The following is a 17,234-nucleotide window of genomic DNA, read 5'->3' on the forward strand; positions in this document are numbered from 1 at the left end:
GTTTCGGGTTTGGGGTTTGGGGTTTGGGGTTTGGGGTTTGGGGTTTCGGGTTTGGGGTTCTAGGGATTTAAACATAACCCTCGTTAATTCCACGTAGGATGAAATCGTCGTAAAGACCACGTAAAAAGATTTAAACATAAATCACGTTAATTCCACGTAAGCAAAATCGTCGTAAAGTACACGTAAAGAAAAACACGGGCCTTTGTGATTCCTCGCCATTTCCTCGTAAAAAAAAACACGGGCCTTTGTAACTGCTCGCTATTTCGTCGTAAATTTACGACGAATTTGCGACGATATGTAATCTTATATATACACCCGACCGCTCACTCTTTCTTTCCTCTCTACTTCCTCTCTACTTCCTCTCCATTTCGTAGCAATGGTAAGCCTCTCTGATTCCTCTCTAATTTGGTTAGTTTAGGATATATTAGGTGGTTAGTATAGGGAATTTAGATAGGTTTGCGGATTTTATGTTATTTAGTGTTGATTAGGTGGTTAGTATAGGGAATTTAGATAGGTTTGCGGATTTTGTGTTGTTTAGTGTTGATTATGTGGATAATGTTGGGAAATATATTGTTGATGTTAATTTTAAAAATTTCATTTTTTTTCCAGGTTCGAAAAGGAAGACTTACTGCCCATTACAGAGAGATCTTCGGTGAGCCGGGTAGTCGTTTAGACCCGGCCTCTTCTTCCGCTCCCAGTTCTTCGGGCCAAGAGACTGTCCCCGAGACTCAGTACACTCAGAGAGTCTCTGGGTCTACTTCTTCTAGTGCACCATCGGCTCCTCATGTGCCTCCTCCGATGCCTCCTCCTGTGCCTCCTCCGATGGCACCTCCGATGGTCGCTGATATTCATCCTGATCTGATGGTGCCTCCGAGTGCTCCTTACTCGCAGTACACGGTAGAGGACATTCTCAGTCTGCCAGGCAGAGAAGGTTTACCAGTCATCGACCCAGACCGACCGGACGGAACGTTGTGGTATGTTGCATTATTTTTTTTAATTCGTTTAAATATCTTTTATAACATTAAAAAATAATTTATATTTTAAATTTGTATTTTCCAGGTGGGGGGTTGACGGATGTCTTGCATCGGACGTAACCGACACGATCAAGGGTTACTTCTCCATGGCACATCCAAACTGGAGTAAGACGCCTCACTACGTCAGAAAGACGTGGTTCAAAATTTACGCTGTAAGTTTCTATTAATTAATTATATATTTTTTAATTTTTTCATGATTTATATATATACTTTCTAAAAAACTAATTGTTAATTTATTTTTTCCAACAGCAAAAATATAATTGGGCTTTGGGGATCACTGAGAGGGTGAGGAAGAAGTTTAACGCGAAAGCGAAAGTTCGCTTGTTGGACACGGTCTCCAACTGGAAGGGTGACTGGATCGTGAAGGGGTATGAGCGTGGCAAACCCGCTGAGCTCACCACGGACGTGTGGGATGGCCTCATCCGTTATTGGCGCCTTCCTGATTTGATTAGAATCGCCCAGGCTTGCTCTAACTCCCGTAACACGGTCGATGAGCACGGGAACGGGCCGATGCTTCACACTACGGGCCAAAAACCCCACGCCGGTGTCCGTTTGGAAATGGTAATTAAATATTTTATTAAATAATTTTTTTAATAATTATATTAATTTATTCTAACTTTCTTAACTGTTTTTTAGGCCAAAGAGACGGGACATCTCCCGTCTCTTATGGAACTTTACGAGAGGACCCACAAGAACAAGGCGGGCGTATTTGTAGATGGCAAGTCCGAGCAAATCTACAACGACGTAGTTGCTCGGGTTGAAGACCGCCAGACTCAGCTGACCCAGCAGTCTACCGACGGATTACCCGTCACCTTATCCACACTTGAAGTGGATAAGATTTACGAGGAGGTAAATTTTCAAAAAAAAAAAATTTTAATTATTCATTTAATTTAACTTTAAATATTTACTTACAATATTTATTTTTTTGTTTTTAAGGTTGTCCCTAAAAAAAAGGGACGGACATTGGGTATTGGTTCCGTCAACGATGTTCCGAGAGCGACATCGTCTTATGGTCAGCGACGGGATGATGAAGTCACGGAGCTGCGTAGAGAGTCCGCTCAGCTGCGTAACGAGTTGACCGCGACAAAATCTCGTATGGGTGGAGTCGAGGGCTTCTTAGACGTTATTGCGGCCACAAATCCGGAATGGGAGTCCATGTTGAGGAACATGCGACAACAACATCCCATTCATGGCGAGTCATCCGGAGACGTACATAACGAGGCGGATGTTACGAGGAGGAGTGATGAATTCTACCGGGCGATGAACGACCCTTAGTTTTTTTTTGTTGTTGTATTATATAAATTCAAAACTTATTATTTATAAAATATTTTCATATGAATTTATTTTTATTTTGAATTTTAATTTATTATTAAATTAAATAATTTTAATTATTTTTTTATTATATTTTAAAATTCTGTAAAATAATAAAAACGAAGTAAATTCGTAGCTAATGTACGACCTCTTTACGTGGAAATCTTACGAGGAAATGACGAGAAACAGTTTACGAGTATTTTACGAGGAAGTATTTACGAGGAAATAACGAGGAAATGTTTACGACCATTTTACGAGGAAATTATTTCGTGGTTGTTACGTGTATTTTGCGAGGAAAATCTTTCAAGGTATTTACGTGTAGATTACGAGGAACTGTTTTCGAGTTATTTACGAGGAATTGTAGCGACGTCCTTACGAGGAATTGTAGCGACGTCTTTACGACGAATCGTTCTACTTCGTCTTTACGACGAAATATATTCCTCGCTAAGTTACGACGAATTAGCGAGGAAATATGTGTTACGACGGACGTGTAACGAGCAAACGCGTTTCCTCGCTAATTCGTCGTAAAGCCTCTTTTACGACGAAATAACGAGGAAAACCGTCCTCGTTAAGATTATGTTTTCTTATAGTGACTTCTTCGACGAGTCTACATCCACTGACGACAACACATCAGCGGAGATTGTTGTCGTTGAAGGCGGATCACCCTGTCCACAACCACACCATCATAAGGTGTTCTCATATCTGACGGATGTTGTTGTGGTTGGATGCATATTCTTGCGGTTGGAAACTGAGAACCCTATCCAAACCACACCATCGTGTGGTGTTCTTAGATTTTACGGTACCTTAGATGATTAGATGTGTATTGTTGTGGTTGGAAGCGGATAATTGTTCATAACTACACCATCGTGTGTGTTATCAGATCAAGTTTCGAGTGGTGAAAACAGAGAAACAAGGAACAAATTACTATCATAAGTCTGACTTTGGATAGTGAGTACCGATATCAATATCACAAAGACACAAATTACTGTATTCTGCTACGTGACATAATCTGTATTTTGAATTTTGCCGGTTAATCCCATGTGTATTAATTGAGAAGCATTTGAAAAATTAGAACCTTAATTTTGTATTAATTAAAAAAAACCTCAAATCCTAGGTGTCACTCTAAATACCTTCTAAATTCTATTTCAAAGAATTCTAAAGCATCTAATATAAAGTATAGTTTAATCTAATGGTGTCACATTATTCCATAATTATATAACACTAGAGAACATTATATTAACCTAAAATATAAGAAATGTGTATTCTTTCCTTAAATAAAAGCTACGGAATTACCTAATATGATTTACATATATATGGTAATTAATGATTATGAATACTAAAGATTTGATAACAATTTTTGCATCCTTCTTCATTTTGTTTAATTTTATATTATTAAAAAAATAAACAATCACATTAACCATATAATAAAAAATTAGATTTTTTTCTTATATGTTATATTCGGAATTTTTTAAAATGACATTAAATTAAAAAAATGAAGAAACCTTATATGTTATATATTTTTTTTAAAAACGACTTTAAAATACAAAAATGAGGATACCTTATATGTTATATTTTTCTTATATGTTAGATTTTTTTCTTATATGTTATATTTTGAAATTTTTAAAATGACTTTAAATTACAAAAATGTAAGTTTTCCTTAAGTATACGACTAAAAACATTAAAATGACATGTATCTGTTCGATAGCTGATTTGAAAGCTTTCAAAACCATATGTAAGATAAAAGTCAAAATAATTCAACTGTGAAAATAATACTGTTCACTTTTTCAAGAATGTGTTCTAGGGAAAAATAAGGTTTTTATGTCATAATTTGTTTAATGTCCACTAGAGAACATTATATTAACTTAAAATATAAGAAGTGTGTATTTTTTCCCTAAATAAAAGCTACGAAATCACCTAATATGATTTACATATATATGGCAATTAATGATTATGAATAATAAAGATTTGATAACAATTTTTGCATCCTTCTTCATTTTGTTTAATTTTATATTATTAAAAAATGAACAATCACATTAACCATATAATAAAAAAAATTAGATTTTTTCTTATATGTTATATTTAGAATTTTTTAAAATGACATTGGTATTAGGAGTGTTCAGGCTCCTAAGACAAATGTTGTAGTATAGTGATTGTCGAACCAGTTCTGAGGGAATTCGAAGCAATGAGAATGCAAGTACTCACTTAATCTAAGTGCAACCAATGATTTAGATGAGTTTTAAACTACTACTAATACTAGAAAGCGATTACAGAATGATACTTTCTATTTAAGGGAAAAGAGAACTCATGGGCATAGAGATTAGACCTTGGGTGATCAAGTATCAAACTAAGGATGACAAACGATCAATCAAACTATCAACCTTAAGCTTAGACACAATCTTAAACAAACTCTAAGTCTAGATGAATGTTCATTTACTAACATATCTCAAGCATCAAATGTCTTTGGTTGAATAATATGAAAGCAATCATTACTAACAAGTCTATTGGCTATCTTAACACCGTTAACAACAAATGTCTTTGGTAAAGTATGTTAAAAGCTTAGGAGAGTTGTCTCAGGCATTTCATCAAACACCTTGTGGGTAGGAAATGCCTATCGATCAACTTTTGAGTGGCCAACTCAGAAGATGCATTATGAATACTCTACTAGCAAGGAACAAGAATGATCTACACTAAAACATCCTAGAACTAACCTAATCACCCTTGATCTCCCTACCCTATGAATTCAAAAGGTGATTACTCACTAATCTCCATGATTCCTCTTAAACCTATATTGGATTTCAGATTAATCATGTAGAGAAATAGACAAGAAATCAACAAGAACACCAGATCAAAGCAATGAAATCTGAATCAGAATAAGTTTAACTAGTTGTTCTTCTCCAGAAAAGAGATTGTTTTCTAGTGGCTTACAAAAGTACTTAAAACATAGGTTTTCAGAAGTAAAAACGTGCATAATGAAATGACCAAAAGGCCCCTAGAAAAACATGAGTTCGACAGGCAAATAGACACGGAGCGACCTCGACACGTCGCTGCGAGAGGTCGCTCCCGGGTCGTTTCTTCGCGAGCGACCTAGCTGTGTCGCTCCGAAGACGTCGCTCCCGGGTCGTCTCCTTGCGAGCGACCTGGCTGTGTCGCTCTGAAGACGTCGCTCCCGGGTCGTCTCATCGCGAGCGACCTGGCTGTGTCGCTCTGAAGACGTCGCTCCCGGCTTCGTTTTGTGTCGTCTCGCCATGGAGACGCGAGCGACCTCGGAGCGTCGCTCTGGCCAGGTCGCTCCGGGATGTGTGTCACAGCGACTTCACGGCGTCGCTCCGGTGAGGTCGCTATGGTGCGCTGCTCGTCCGTTGATCGCTTTAAACACTTCTTTTGAGCTCCAAATGCGCCCAAATGTCTCCAGGAACTCCATGTGGTACTCCAATACCTAATAGAGACATATGTATGCAAAATGCAACCTAGATATGGCTAAACCCTAATCTATATGATGAAAATGCACATGAATAAATGGATAAGACAATGTAAATATGCAAGATATCAGACATTAAATTACAAAAATGAGGAAACCTTATATGTTATATTTTTTTTTAAAACGACTTTAAAATACAAAAATGAGGACACCTTATATGTTATATTTTTCTTATATGTTATACTTTTTCTTATATGTTATATTTTGAATTTTTTAAAACGACTTTAAATTACAAAAATGTAAGTTTTCCTTAAGTATACGACTAAAATCATTAAAATGACATGTATCAATTTGATGGTTGATTTGAAACCTTTCAAAACCATATGGAAGATAAAAGTCAAAATAATTCAACTGTGAAAACAACACTGTTCACTTTTTTCAAGAATGTGTTCGATGGAAAAAATAAGGTTTTTATGTCATAATTTGTTTAATGTCCAATCCGATCAACCCATGATGTATTAATTATAGTTTTGTTCCATCATTTTTAATAAAAATTGATTTGATCAATCGGAAAGAAATTATATAATAACAACAAAAAATATTATATATATATAAATAAAATGATTAAATATATAAAAAAATTTATCGATAATATATATAAATAAATTCACCCTGCGCAAGACGCAGATATTATCCTAGTACATGACTAATGGAGATACAAACCGATTGTGATAATTAGAGTTTTGATTTCAATATAACCAATCCACAAGTCATGGATTAGATATGTACGTGTGGGTAATACATGATTACATGAGTACTCACATCCCAAGATTTGAAAGAGATAAAACACAGTTTCAAATTTTAAACGAGATTAATAATCTGTATAGCTAGAGAAGACTCTCCCATTATTCTTACTAGTATATTTTCAAAAACTAATGCAAGTTCTTTAAACGTCCAAAGATTAGCATCCATTTATAAAACTGCTTATATCCACAAGGACCACAATGTTCTTTTTCGTACCAAAAAGTCATTTTAAGAATATATGAAGTTAAAGAAAAAGAAATCAATCAACATAGGTTTGGACGACGAGGACGAGGACGAGAAATCTACGAGTCGGATCTTCTGCTTCCGTTGCTATAGCAACACAAATATATATGTCCACTGGTCTTCAAAGACTTCTTGGAACCCATCAAAATTCTGTATCTTTAACCGATCTATCCAGTGATGGATTACATCCACCAAGTTTTCACTCTCTCCTTCAAAGATTACCTCTCTATAGACTTCAATTCTTATGCATTGAAACAAGTAGCACCAGCTGGAGTATATGTTATATTATATGCGACATTTTTAAAAATCGTGTAAGAAAAATTCAAATCCGGCCCTATTTCTAAAGATTGAACTTGTTTAATGAAATTTAAAAGATAACACTAATGATATACATTTATACGTTCTGAATCGCAAGTGTCGACTCCTTTGTTTTGTTGTTAAAACCAGCCCAGGAGAAAGTGAAGTACAAAGCTGACCAATGTAAGTAATGCAATATTGCAGTGCAACTAAAGCATGATGGATCGAGACCACTGAAACTCAAAACCGCAAGTGAAAATCTAAAGGACGTCCACAGGTTCAACTCATTCTTTCTTATCTCACGGACAGCTTTTTTCTTCTTTGTTGGGCTTAATTCTCTAATATGGTTTAACAAAATAAAAAGCAAGTCTGTGTATATATTCAACTCTCTCTTTTATATCTCCTTCTCTATTCAGACGCATGCGACCGAAAGTAGGTCAGACACACTGATAAGTGAGATAACAATGTGAAAACACAAGAGAAACCAAAAGGCATTGAGACTTTGAGAGCAACGTTTAAGTGGGATGTGGCAATTCGTGGAAATTTTGGGGCTTTAAACATTTATTAAGAACATTTCTATTTTTTTTTTCATGAATATAACGGAGGAATAAACAGATATATATATAAGAGCGTGAAAAGAGTACAGTACTACTACATAAAACCCACAAATACAATTCGGAAATATGAAACTTTATGCTTCAATTGTAGAAAAGAAATTAGAAGCAAAAATTGTTTATTATTTCATTGTGAAATCTGACTTTAGAATCTCTATGTATTATAATCTAAGCATTTGATAAGTCATCAATCCAAAATAGCAATTAAGAAGCAAACATATTCACCCCCTAAATATACTAGATCGTTTTTCGGCGCTACGCGCGGATAATATACTTTTATTTTTTTTTCTCATATTTTATCATATGTAAATTATCATCTTAATTTTAAATTAATTGTGTTTATATGATCAATTACAACTTACTATTTTTACTTTCACGGTAAATCTTTTGTATAAATGAAGAAATTTAGTTTTAAAATTTTATTTAAATTAACGTTTTAAAATTTTATTTATATTAATCTCAAATAAGTTTCTATTATATGAAATGAAAAAGAGTTTGAATTACTTTTCTTTTATTATATTTGGCAAACTTTACTTCTGTATAAGATTTGAAACATTTTAGGGATCAAAATTTCATATAAGTAAACACATCAGAACAAAAAAATTTGTTCAATAATGCACCTGAATTTATTATTATTGTTTTACGTAAATTTTATAAAATCGATGATTAATAACTGTTTTAGAACCGAAACCGTTTAAAATTTGTCTATGCATTATTAAATAGTAAAAATATTAAATTATAAAATAATATTAATATTAATTGGAAGTGGCGTACTATTATTAGTGACCAATAATTTACATATAGAAAAATAATTGATCCGTACTTTGATATTTCTTAGAAAAATTATTTATTCAGTAGATGAAAAAAAAGAAACAAAATAATAAGAATATGCCAACTTATATTATGTTTTTAAAATAAAATAAAAAGTAAAAATAAATTAAAAAATAGTATAAATATTTTTTAACATTGTTAACGCCGTCATCAAAACAATAAACTCTAAGTCTTAAACATTAAACCCTAAAACTAAACTTTAAATTCTTGGATAAATCCTAAACCCTTGGGTAAACCCTAAATCCTTGGGTAAACTCTAAACCCTTTAGTAAACCCTAAACTATAGGGTAAATCCTAAACCCTAGGGTTTAGGGCTGAGATTTAGAGTTTTGCTGACGGCATTTAGGATTTAGTGCTTAGTGTTTATGATTTAGAGTTTAGGATTTACCCAAAGGTTTAGAGTTTAATGGTTAGACTTTAGAGTTTAGTGTTTTACTGACAGCGTTAATAATGTTTTTTTAAAAAGTCATTTTTTTGCAACTAGTACTATTTTTTTAATTTATTTTTATGTTTTTTTTATTTAAAAAACATAATATAACTTAGCAAATTTTTGTTATTTTGCTTTTTCTAAGAAAAAATTAAATATGATATGATAGGCTATAATTTGTTGGTGAACCTACGCCCTCAAGGGTAAACCAAAAAAAAAAAAAACTCTTCTTAGAATGTGTAAATGTTGTTTTTGTAAATTTGTTCTAATATAATTTTGATAACATTATAGTAAATAAGTCTTATTTGGCGCTGGACTTCTGTAAATTAAAACACAATTATGGATAAATTGTTTTCTAATTAAATACAACGCATAATATTGTATGAAACAAAATTTCTTTTGAAAAAATAAATTTAAATATATGGAAGGAAAAAAACATTAGAAGCTGCAATTAGACATGAACATCTTTTTCTAGAATTTTTGGAGAAACAAATGTATATTATGATTCCTTAGAGAATTTTAATTTTTGCTTTTACCCCAAATTTGATATCATTATTTAAATTTATCTTTAAGAGATAACTATTTTCATAAATACTTTAAATCTCTGAAAAGCTAAAACTGACATTATAAATCATTTCAAAATGTTTAAAATCATTTATAAAATGTTTATAAAGGTTCATAAATTCAACCCCAATCCATAAATAATCTACTGATATTAAAAGGAGTATATCCTTTATATTTATAGACTTACTTTTTATTTTTAAAAAATTAACTGAGATACTAAGGCAGCATAAAACAAAAATAGGAAAACCATAGGAATAATTCATGAAAATTTTCTTTCTCTCTTAAGCTATGTCAAGTCCAAAAGATGGAGAAAAACGACATGTGTAACGGCCACATTGCTGGAAACTAACTCCTTTGTTGTTCCTGGGAGCTAGACGACGGCCATTGGTTTTTGTTGATATACTTATGGCAGAAAAGATACAGCCGAGACCTTAAAAGACATGGTAGGAAGGTCAGATCCATTTACTTATCTCATCATCACTTTTTTCTTCTGACCATACTTCTTTTTTTTACTGAGATATGAATTGCCTTCTATGTTGAAAGTTTTTTACTTTGATAGCACTCGCTTGCTCGTCTCCATATAACTGAAGAGAAACAATGTTCTAAACTTTGCACATTAGCTCAAGCTGTTCAAGACCAATTCCAGGATCACCGGGTGGAGCTGCATAAGATTTTGGTTTTTCAACACCTGAGGACACCAGCTAAGGTATATAAAGACTTTTTACTCCACATAAATAACCAGATAATGCAGAGTACACACACATACAATAAGCGTGAATTACCTTGCTAGCAAGTTCACACCCCATATCCGTGAAACGATTAGTAGCCTAGGAAAGAAAATAAAAGAGCATTCGTTAATCAGTAAGAAGATCTATGTCACATAAAATGGATAGAAAGTTTGAGAGAGAAGAATAAAGTTTGAAAGTCTTTTGAATCTCACAGTAAAGGCTTAAAGTTTACAGATAAAATGACAGTATGTGCAGAAGCATATAGTTAGAGGTACTCAGTGTTAGAAGAAAGCATACACAAAGCACATTCCAAGAACACAAATATGCAAACCCAAATTTGGAAATGTAGATGAAACGAAGTACTGAGCTAGGTTTGCTATCACTAATGGAACCATTGATTACAAACCTTTTTAGAATGCCCATGACAGAGATCACAGAAGAAACACTCAACTGGAGTGCACCTTCCCATAGATCTGCAATTGAGACGAATTTTTTTAAGCCCTTCCATGGTATCAAACGCATTGGAAAACATCAGATGATGTACCTCCCAAGTTGGAAACAGTACGTATGGTAGCATTAGATAGGCAACAAAGTCAGTGTTTCATTAAAACCGTATCAGTTCTTACCTCTTTGTGAACTCACTGATTTCAAGGAGATCAGTGTCAAAGTAAAACTTTGTTGTTGGTGCGGAGTTGAGATACAAGTAACGTAGAAAAATTCAAGAGTTTCAAGAGAAAGCGTATTAGGCAAATATATGTACATATATGTATTAGCTAAAAAAGTAAACAAACACATGACTCTTAAAGGAAAGGGGAAAAAAGCTTAAAGTAGATGGCTACAATACTGAAGTTAGTGTCAATATAATAGGAATCTTTTTAGTACCTCTCAGAGATGTGGAACATAAAGGAATTAGGTTGCTGTTTTCTGGTAGTGTAGAATGAGAAACACATGAGGTCTGGCTTCCAGCTTATATGAATTACACCAAGTGGTGGACGGGACCGCCGGAATCTTTCAACATGGGAATGGTTTTCTAGTGGAATGTAGAGATCTTATTTGAAAATAATATCCATGCATCCTCTGATTTCTCTTTGGTAGACAAAATGAGTAGACTAAGTAAACACTTTGCTGCTCCGGGCCATATATATCCACAGTCTTTGACTTGCTATGACATTATGCCACCTACACCGAAAGTACTTATGGCTCTCTCTCTCTCTCTTCTCCGTTTTGGGCTTTTCTCATTTTACCTTCCTCGTTACGTCATTGTGCATCTACAGTTTTAGAAAGCAACTGAAGAGAAAAGAATAGTTGGTTTAATAGTACAGGACTATCAATTGCTCCTAGAATCAGCTTCTCAGATGTAACGGCAGCAAACATATTCGAAAGTAAAGAATCTTTCTTACCGATCATCAGGAGCAGCTGTAATGGCTGACTGAAGTATGATTCAGCTGACGGTATGTGTTTGATCTTTGATGCTCGATGCTCGTTTTTTTGCTGCATGAACTGAGTTATGTCGTTGAGAACCATCCGTCCAACCAGATTTACCAATGGAATCAAAGGAACCTCCACAGACACGTTAACATCTAAGCTCCTTTCCTGCAAATCAATTCAAAGATCCATAACTATCACAACTTTTTCAGTAGACTTCAAGACAGTTTTTGACTCTCTGAACGAAGAACCTTTAAGACATCATTGCTTTGTAGGCTTCTATAGCTATTCTCCTAGGAAATAATAAATAATAATTTCAAAATAAACCAAAATTTTGCGGGAGAAGCAAGCATCACCTCAGATGCTTGAGCTTTGACATACATAAGAACAAAGAGAAATAAAAATCAACAGAAAATTACAGAAGCTTTACTCTCAAACCATACATATTTGTCTCACTGTTAAAAACAACAACAAAAACTGCTACACCTTATGCTCTTCTGAGGTGTGATAAGTGGTTGGTTCAAGTACATTTGACCAATTTTAGAATAATCTGTACAATTTAGTATTATATTAAAAATGTCAGATGCTTGAACTTTAACTAACTAATGACTAATCCCCTTCACACAAACCATGACTAGCTAAAAATGAGTAGCAGACGAAAGACACGAAACTACAAAATACAAACTTAGAAATCAGAAGGTGGATAACAAAATAAGGCAGAAAACAATATATGATGGCTTACAAACAATGCTTTGTATAGATCTAGATGCGTCGATGGCCTTTTCCTTTCCACAATTGTCACCAAATATCCGATCTAACCGAACATGTGGCCTCCGATCATCTTCTCCTTCTTCCTTTTCTCTCCACTTTTCCGGGCTGAATAGATCTCCGATCTGTTTTGAGGTACTCAAAGTTTTGTCGAGATCCAATTGTTTAGCGAAATCTCCCACAAACCGCAGAGGATTTCGTTAGCGATTACGATTCCTTAAACGTTAGAGAAGACGACGATGGTAGCATTGATGATAGAGATAACGGTGGAAAATAGAATGCAAAGAAGATCGATTCTTCTTCTTCTTTTTTTTTCCATTTAATATACAACCAATGCTTACGTGGCAAAGCCTTATAACATCATTGGGTGATTTTTCCATCTGACCTCGAGAATCTATCTGAAGCTATTATTCTGTTTTTACTAGTTGTTTGATCCTAAAGCAGTGGCGATGTTAATAACAGCCTGAACTATCATTACCAAACAATATACAATCGTAAAAAAAGCATCCGATTCCCACCATCTTCAGTAATAAGATTGCAAAAGAGTTTACTTATTTTCAGGTGAGATTCAAAAGTTTGCGTGGGTGGTTAATTTTTAGTTAGGGCATGCTCAAGTGATATCGACTAAAAAATAAGTGATATCGACTGTTGATATTTTTTTGGACCGTCCTAATCCAAGAAGAATAAACTATTGAAAATGAAATTGAATGAGGAATAAGAGACAGCTTATCATTACTGGAACCTTCCATGACTAGACTCTAGTTAGGGTCCGGAACTTTGCTTCTCATGAACTCCTACTAGATCATGAACGATTTTTGTTTTAAACGACTCAGACCTTTCTTTTTTTTCTCGAATCATCAGACCTTTCAAATGCCTTTAAAAAATCGTTACCGTTCTATACACTCCATTTTCAAGAACATGTTAACTAACATTATATTTTCAAAGAAAAAATCTGCAAAAAGGGAGAAAACTGCTTTATTATATATGAATATTAGATCGAATATATAGTTGGTATGCTTAAAGCATAGTTTATATTTGACGTAAAACGATATCTTATATCGCTTACTAAACACAATAAACTATTGCGATATAGTTATATAGTCTTAGTTTGATTTAAAAATTGTGAGAATCAAGAGGGAACAAAAAGTCTACAATTTTGACTAAGAAGAAGCAGGCCCATCCACTTCGACGAAGAAATCGGATTGTTTGGCTATGCTAGAGTTGACCGGTTGGCCTGTTTCGCAGAAGCAAAGAAAAATGAAACAAATCGGGTCAAGATTGCAATTTCGTTTTCATAGAAGACTTGTTAAATAAGTTTTTTGACCATATGAAGTCTTGTAATTTTAATGCGTCAGCTTACACCACTCGTATATGAATGTCTCTACTCCTGGCTCCGGTTAAGGGTGGACAAAATATATGTAAATTTTGAATCGATCTATTTTCCGTTTCGATTTGACCTAAAAAATTAGATATCCTATCCATAGCTATACGAATCAAACCAAATACTAAAATTCAATATCCGTCAAAAACGAAACAAATCACAAATACTAATACTTTTATAAACGGATATCCGATATGATCCGTTATATACATGTATATAACATTATATATATAAATAATATAGTTTTTATATCTCTATATAAGTTTATAATATTTTTATTCACTAAATTAATGATTTAGTTATTAAAAGTATTTAGCTTTTTAAAATAAATTGTAATGTAATATTATTGTTTTATTTTTTTATTATTTTTTACGGACGAATCAGATATTCGGTAAAAATATTGATTTTTTCGAATATTCAGAATACCGATTACCCAAAAAATTGCGGATTAAATCAAATAAAAAATTAACTATTTGTGTAGAGAAACGCATCATGGATATCCTTAAAATTCCGGATATCCACTCCCGCCATCCTTAGCCCGGCGGAAGCAAATGGCATGACCGGACTCGTCAATGTTAAGTAACTTCCACGAGAATAGTCTTTTCCACAAGTGTGATACCGCGTCCGCGTCGGGCATTAAAGTTAATGAGGGGCCATTACTACGTGTATTAAATACTATATTAATATGAGTTGTTTCGTTTCAGCTTAACAAATAAAAACAAAATCTCTAAGTGCTATGATAATACCTTTTGTTACACACCTACACGTTCATATATTTTCATTTTTTATAAACAAAAAAGATCTCGTTCGTATAGATATATATTTTTTTTTTTTGTCAATGGTTAATTATGCTATTATAAACTATGAAAAATATTACAAGACGATTCTACATCTAACAATTCTACATTCCTTATGTGGATTCACGTATGACTGGATCATCTTCAACCGTCCTATGAAATCCATGTCTGACGGTACTCCTTACGCCATGCCGACCTCCTGGTGTAGAAATATTAATGAATCTTTAGTCAAACCACTGGACTAAAGAAGCTTTCATTCGTACATACATGCATATCTATCATATGTTTTTGGTAGTCTTTTCCTTCTGATACGATGCAATGAATTTCTATTTTACTTATATACAACATCGTGGCTTTTATTCTGTCTCCGACTTCTGAAGTTGTTGATAGTCAAAGAATGTTCCGAAGTTTCCCAAGCTTATTTGACCTTTTTTTCTTTAAATAGTGATTCCATTTTATTTGTTCAAAATAAAATTAAAAATGATTGGGACAATTAGGCATGGGCATGAATCAGATATCCGGGTTTTTGAAGGTATTTGTGATTTGCTTCGTATATCACAGATATCTAATTTTTCTATTTGCTTTGATTCGAAAAAATACAGATATTCAGAAAAACGAATATTCGAAAAATAAATAGATATTTGCGGATATTTACGAATACTTACGGATATCTCATATGTTTTGATTAATACAAATATCTTAAAATTTTGATACAAATTTTTTTTGTAAAATATTTGTTTGCATGATATATATGATAAAAATTAAAAGAAGTAATGAATCTACATATTTTGTAAAAAATTTTGAACTTAGTTAACAATTATAAAAACATAAAACTTAAGAAAAAATTATAATTATCATAAAAATGTTCTCTTCCTTTTATGTAATACTTTTATATAAGTAATAATGTGAATAGAATTTATCAAATCATATGTTAGAATAATAATTATATAATTTTATACATTAAAAACTTTAAATATAATCAAGATATACATGTATTTATATATTGCTGGATCGGATCGGATATTCGCTTTCCAAAATTTTAATATTTGTGATTTGCTTCGATTTTAACTGATATTGATTTTAGTATTTGCTTTGCACTACAAGAAAACACATGCTTAACTACGAAAATTAACGAGGAAAAACAATCCTCGTAAATTTGCGTCGAGTTTACGACGAATTTACGTGAAAAACTAAAGTCATCATTATTTCCTCGTAACGTAACGACAAAACTGTTTCGTCGTAAAGTGGATGTAATTTTACGAGTATTTTACGAGGAAAAACTATTTCCTCGTAAATACGACGTAAACTTTGCGTGGTATTTTCGAGGTAATAGTTTACGTGTATTTAGCGAGAAAATTTTTGAATCCACCAACTTCATAGGTGTTACACGTTTTTTTTGCCCACCTAATTAATTTTCGTCGTAAATTCATAGCAAAATTACAACTACCAGATTCGAATTTTCCTATAAATATGGATGTTTGAACATCATTTTAAACACACCAACAACAAAAAACGTGAAAGAAAAAAAATGGCTGGCTCCGGGACTATTTACGAGTTGCGGAAGTGGATGTATATGCATAGAGATGCTAACGGGAGAGTGACGAAAGAATACCTTGCGGGTCTGGAGACATTTATGCATCAAGCAGATTCAACACCGCTCGCCCAAGAAAGTGGTAAGATGTTCTGTCCTTGTCGGAAATGCAACAATTCGAAACTGGCAAATCGTGAAAATGTTTGGAAGCATTTAATAAATAGAGGTTTCACGGCAAATTACTATATCTGGTTTCAACATGGAGAAGGTTTTAATTATGATCAGAATGAAGCAAGTAGTAGTAATAGCAATTTTCAGGAAAAAGAACCGGTTGATCATCATTTGCATAATGAACATAGTTACCATCAGGAGGAGATGGTAGATTATGATAGGGTTCATGATATGGTAGCTGATGCATTCGTAGCTCATGATGAAGATGAAGAACCTAATATAGATGCAAAAAAGTTTTACGAAATGTTAAACGCGGCGAATCAACCACTTTACAGTGGTTGTAGAGAAGGTCTCTCTAAATTGTCGTTAGCTGCTAGAATGATGAATATTAAAACTGATCACAATCTACCTGAAAGTTGCATGAACGAATGGGCGGACTTGTTTAAAGAGTACTTGCCGGAAGACAATGTGTCTGCTGATTCTTATTATGAGATTCAGAAACTGGTTTATAGTCTTGGGTTGCCTTCGGAGATGATAGATGTTTGCATCGACAACTGCATGATCTATTGGGGAGATGATGAGAAGCTAGAAGAATGTCGATTCTGCAAGAAGCCACGATTCAAGCCGCAAGGACGGGGACGTAATAGGGTACCGTACCAAAGGATGTGGTACCTACCAATTACAGATAGATTGAAAAGATTGTATCAATCAGAGCAGACTGCTGGAAAGATGAGATGGCATGCCGAGCATACTCAGACGGATGGTGAGATGACTCATCCATCAGATGCAAGAGCCTGGAAACATTTCAACAAAGTACATCCAGATTTCGCTAGCAATATCCGGAATGTGTATCTCGGATTATGCACAGATGGATTTAGTCCGTTCGGAAT

General features: G+C 33.7%; 1 long non-coding RNA gene across 2 annotated transcripts; it reads right to left on the minus strand.

Moving 5' to 3' along the window:
• Positions 1-9,692: 9,692 nt before the first annotated feature.
• Positions 9,693-15,054, minus strand: LOC125587810. Of its 2 annotated transcripts, none has more exons than XR_007324184.1 (5): positions 12,439-15,054; positions 11,672-11,864; positions 10,678-11,539; positions 10,326-10,370; positions 9,693-10,231 (listed from the first exon to the last, which is right to left on the minus strand). It is a non-coding gene; the product is annotated as an uncharacterized LOC125587810 (long non-coding RNA). The 2 variants fall into 2 exon arrangements; XR_007324183.1 differs by having other exon boundaries at positions 10,678-11,558.
• Positions 15,055-17,234: the final 2,180 nt, after the last annotated feature.

This window comes from Brassica napus, chromosome C5 (genome assembly GCF_020379485.1).
Source record: "Brassica napus cultivar Da-Ae chromosome C5, Da-Ae, whole genome shotgun sequence".
In the NCBI taxonomy this organism is placed as follows: domain Eukaryota; kingdom Viridiplantae; phylum Streptophyta; class Magnoliopsida; order Brassicales; family Brassicaceae; genus Brassica; species Brassica napus.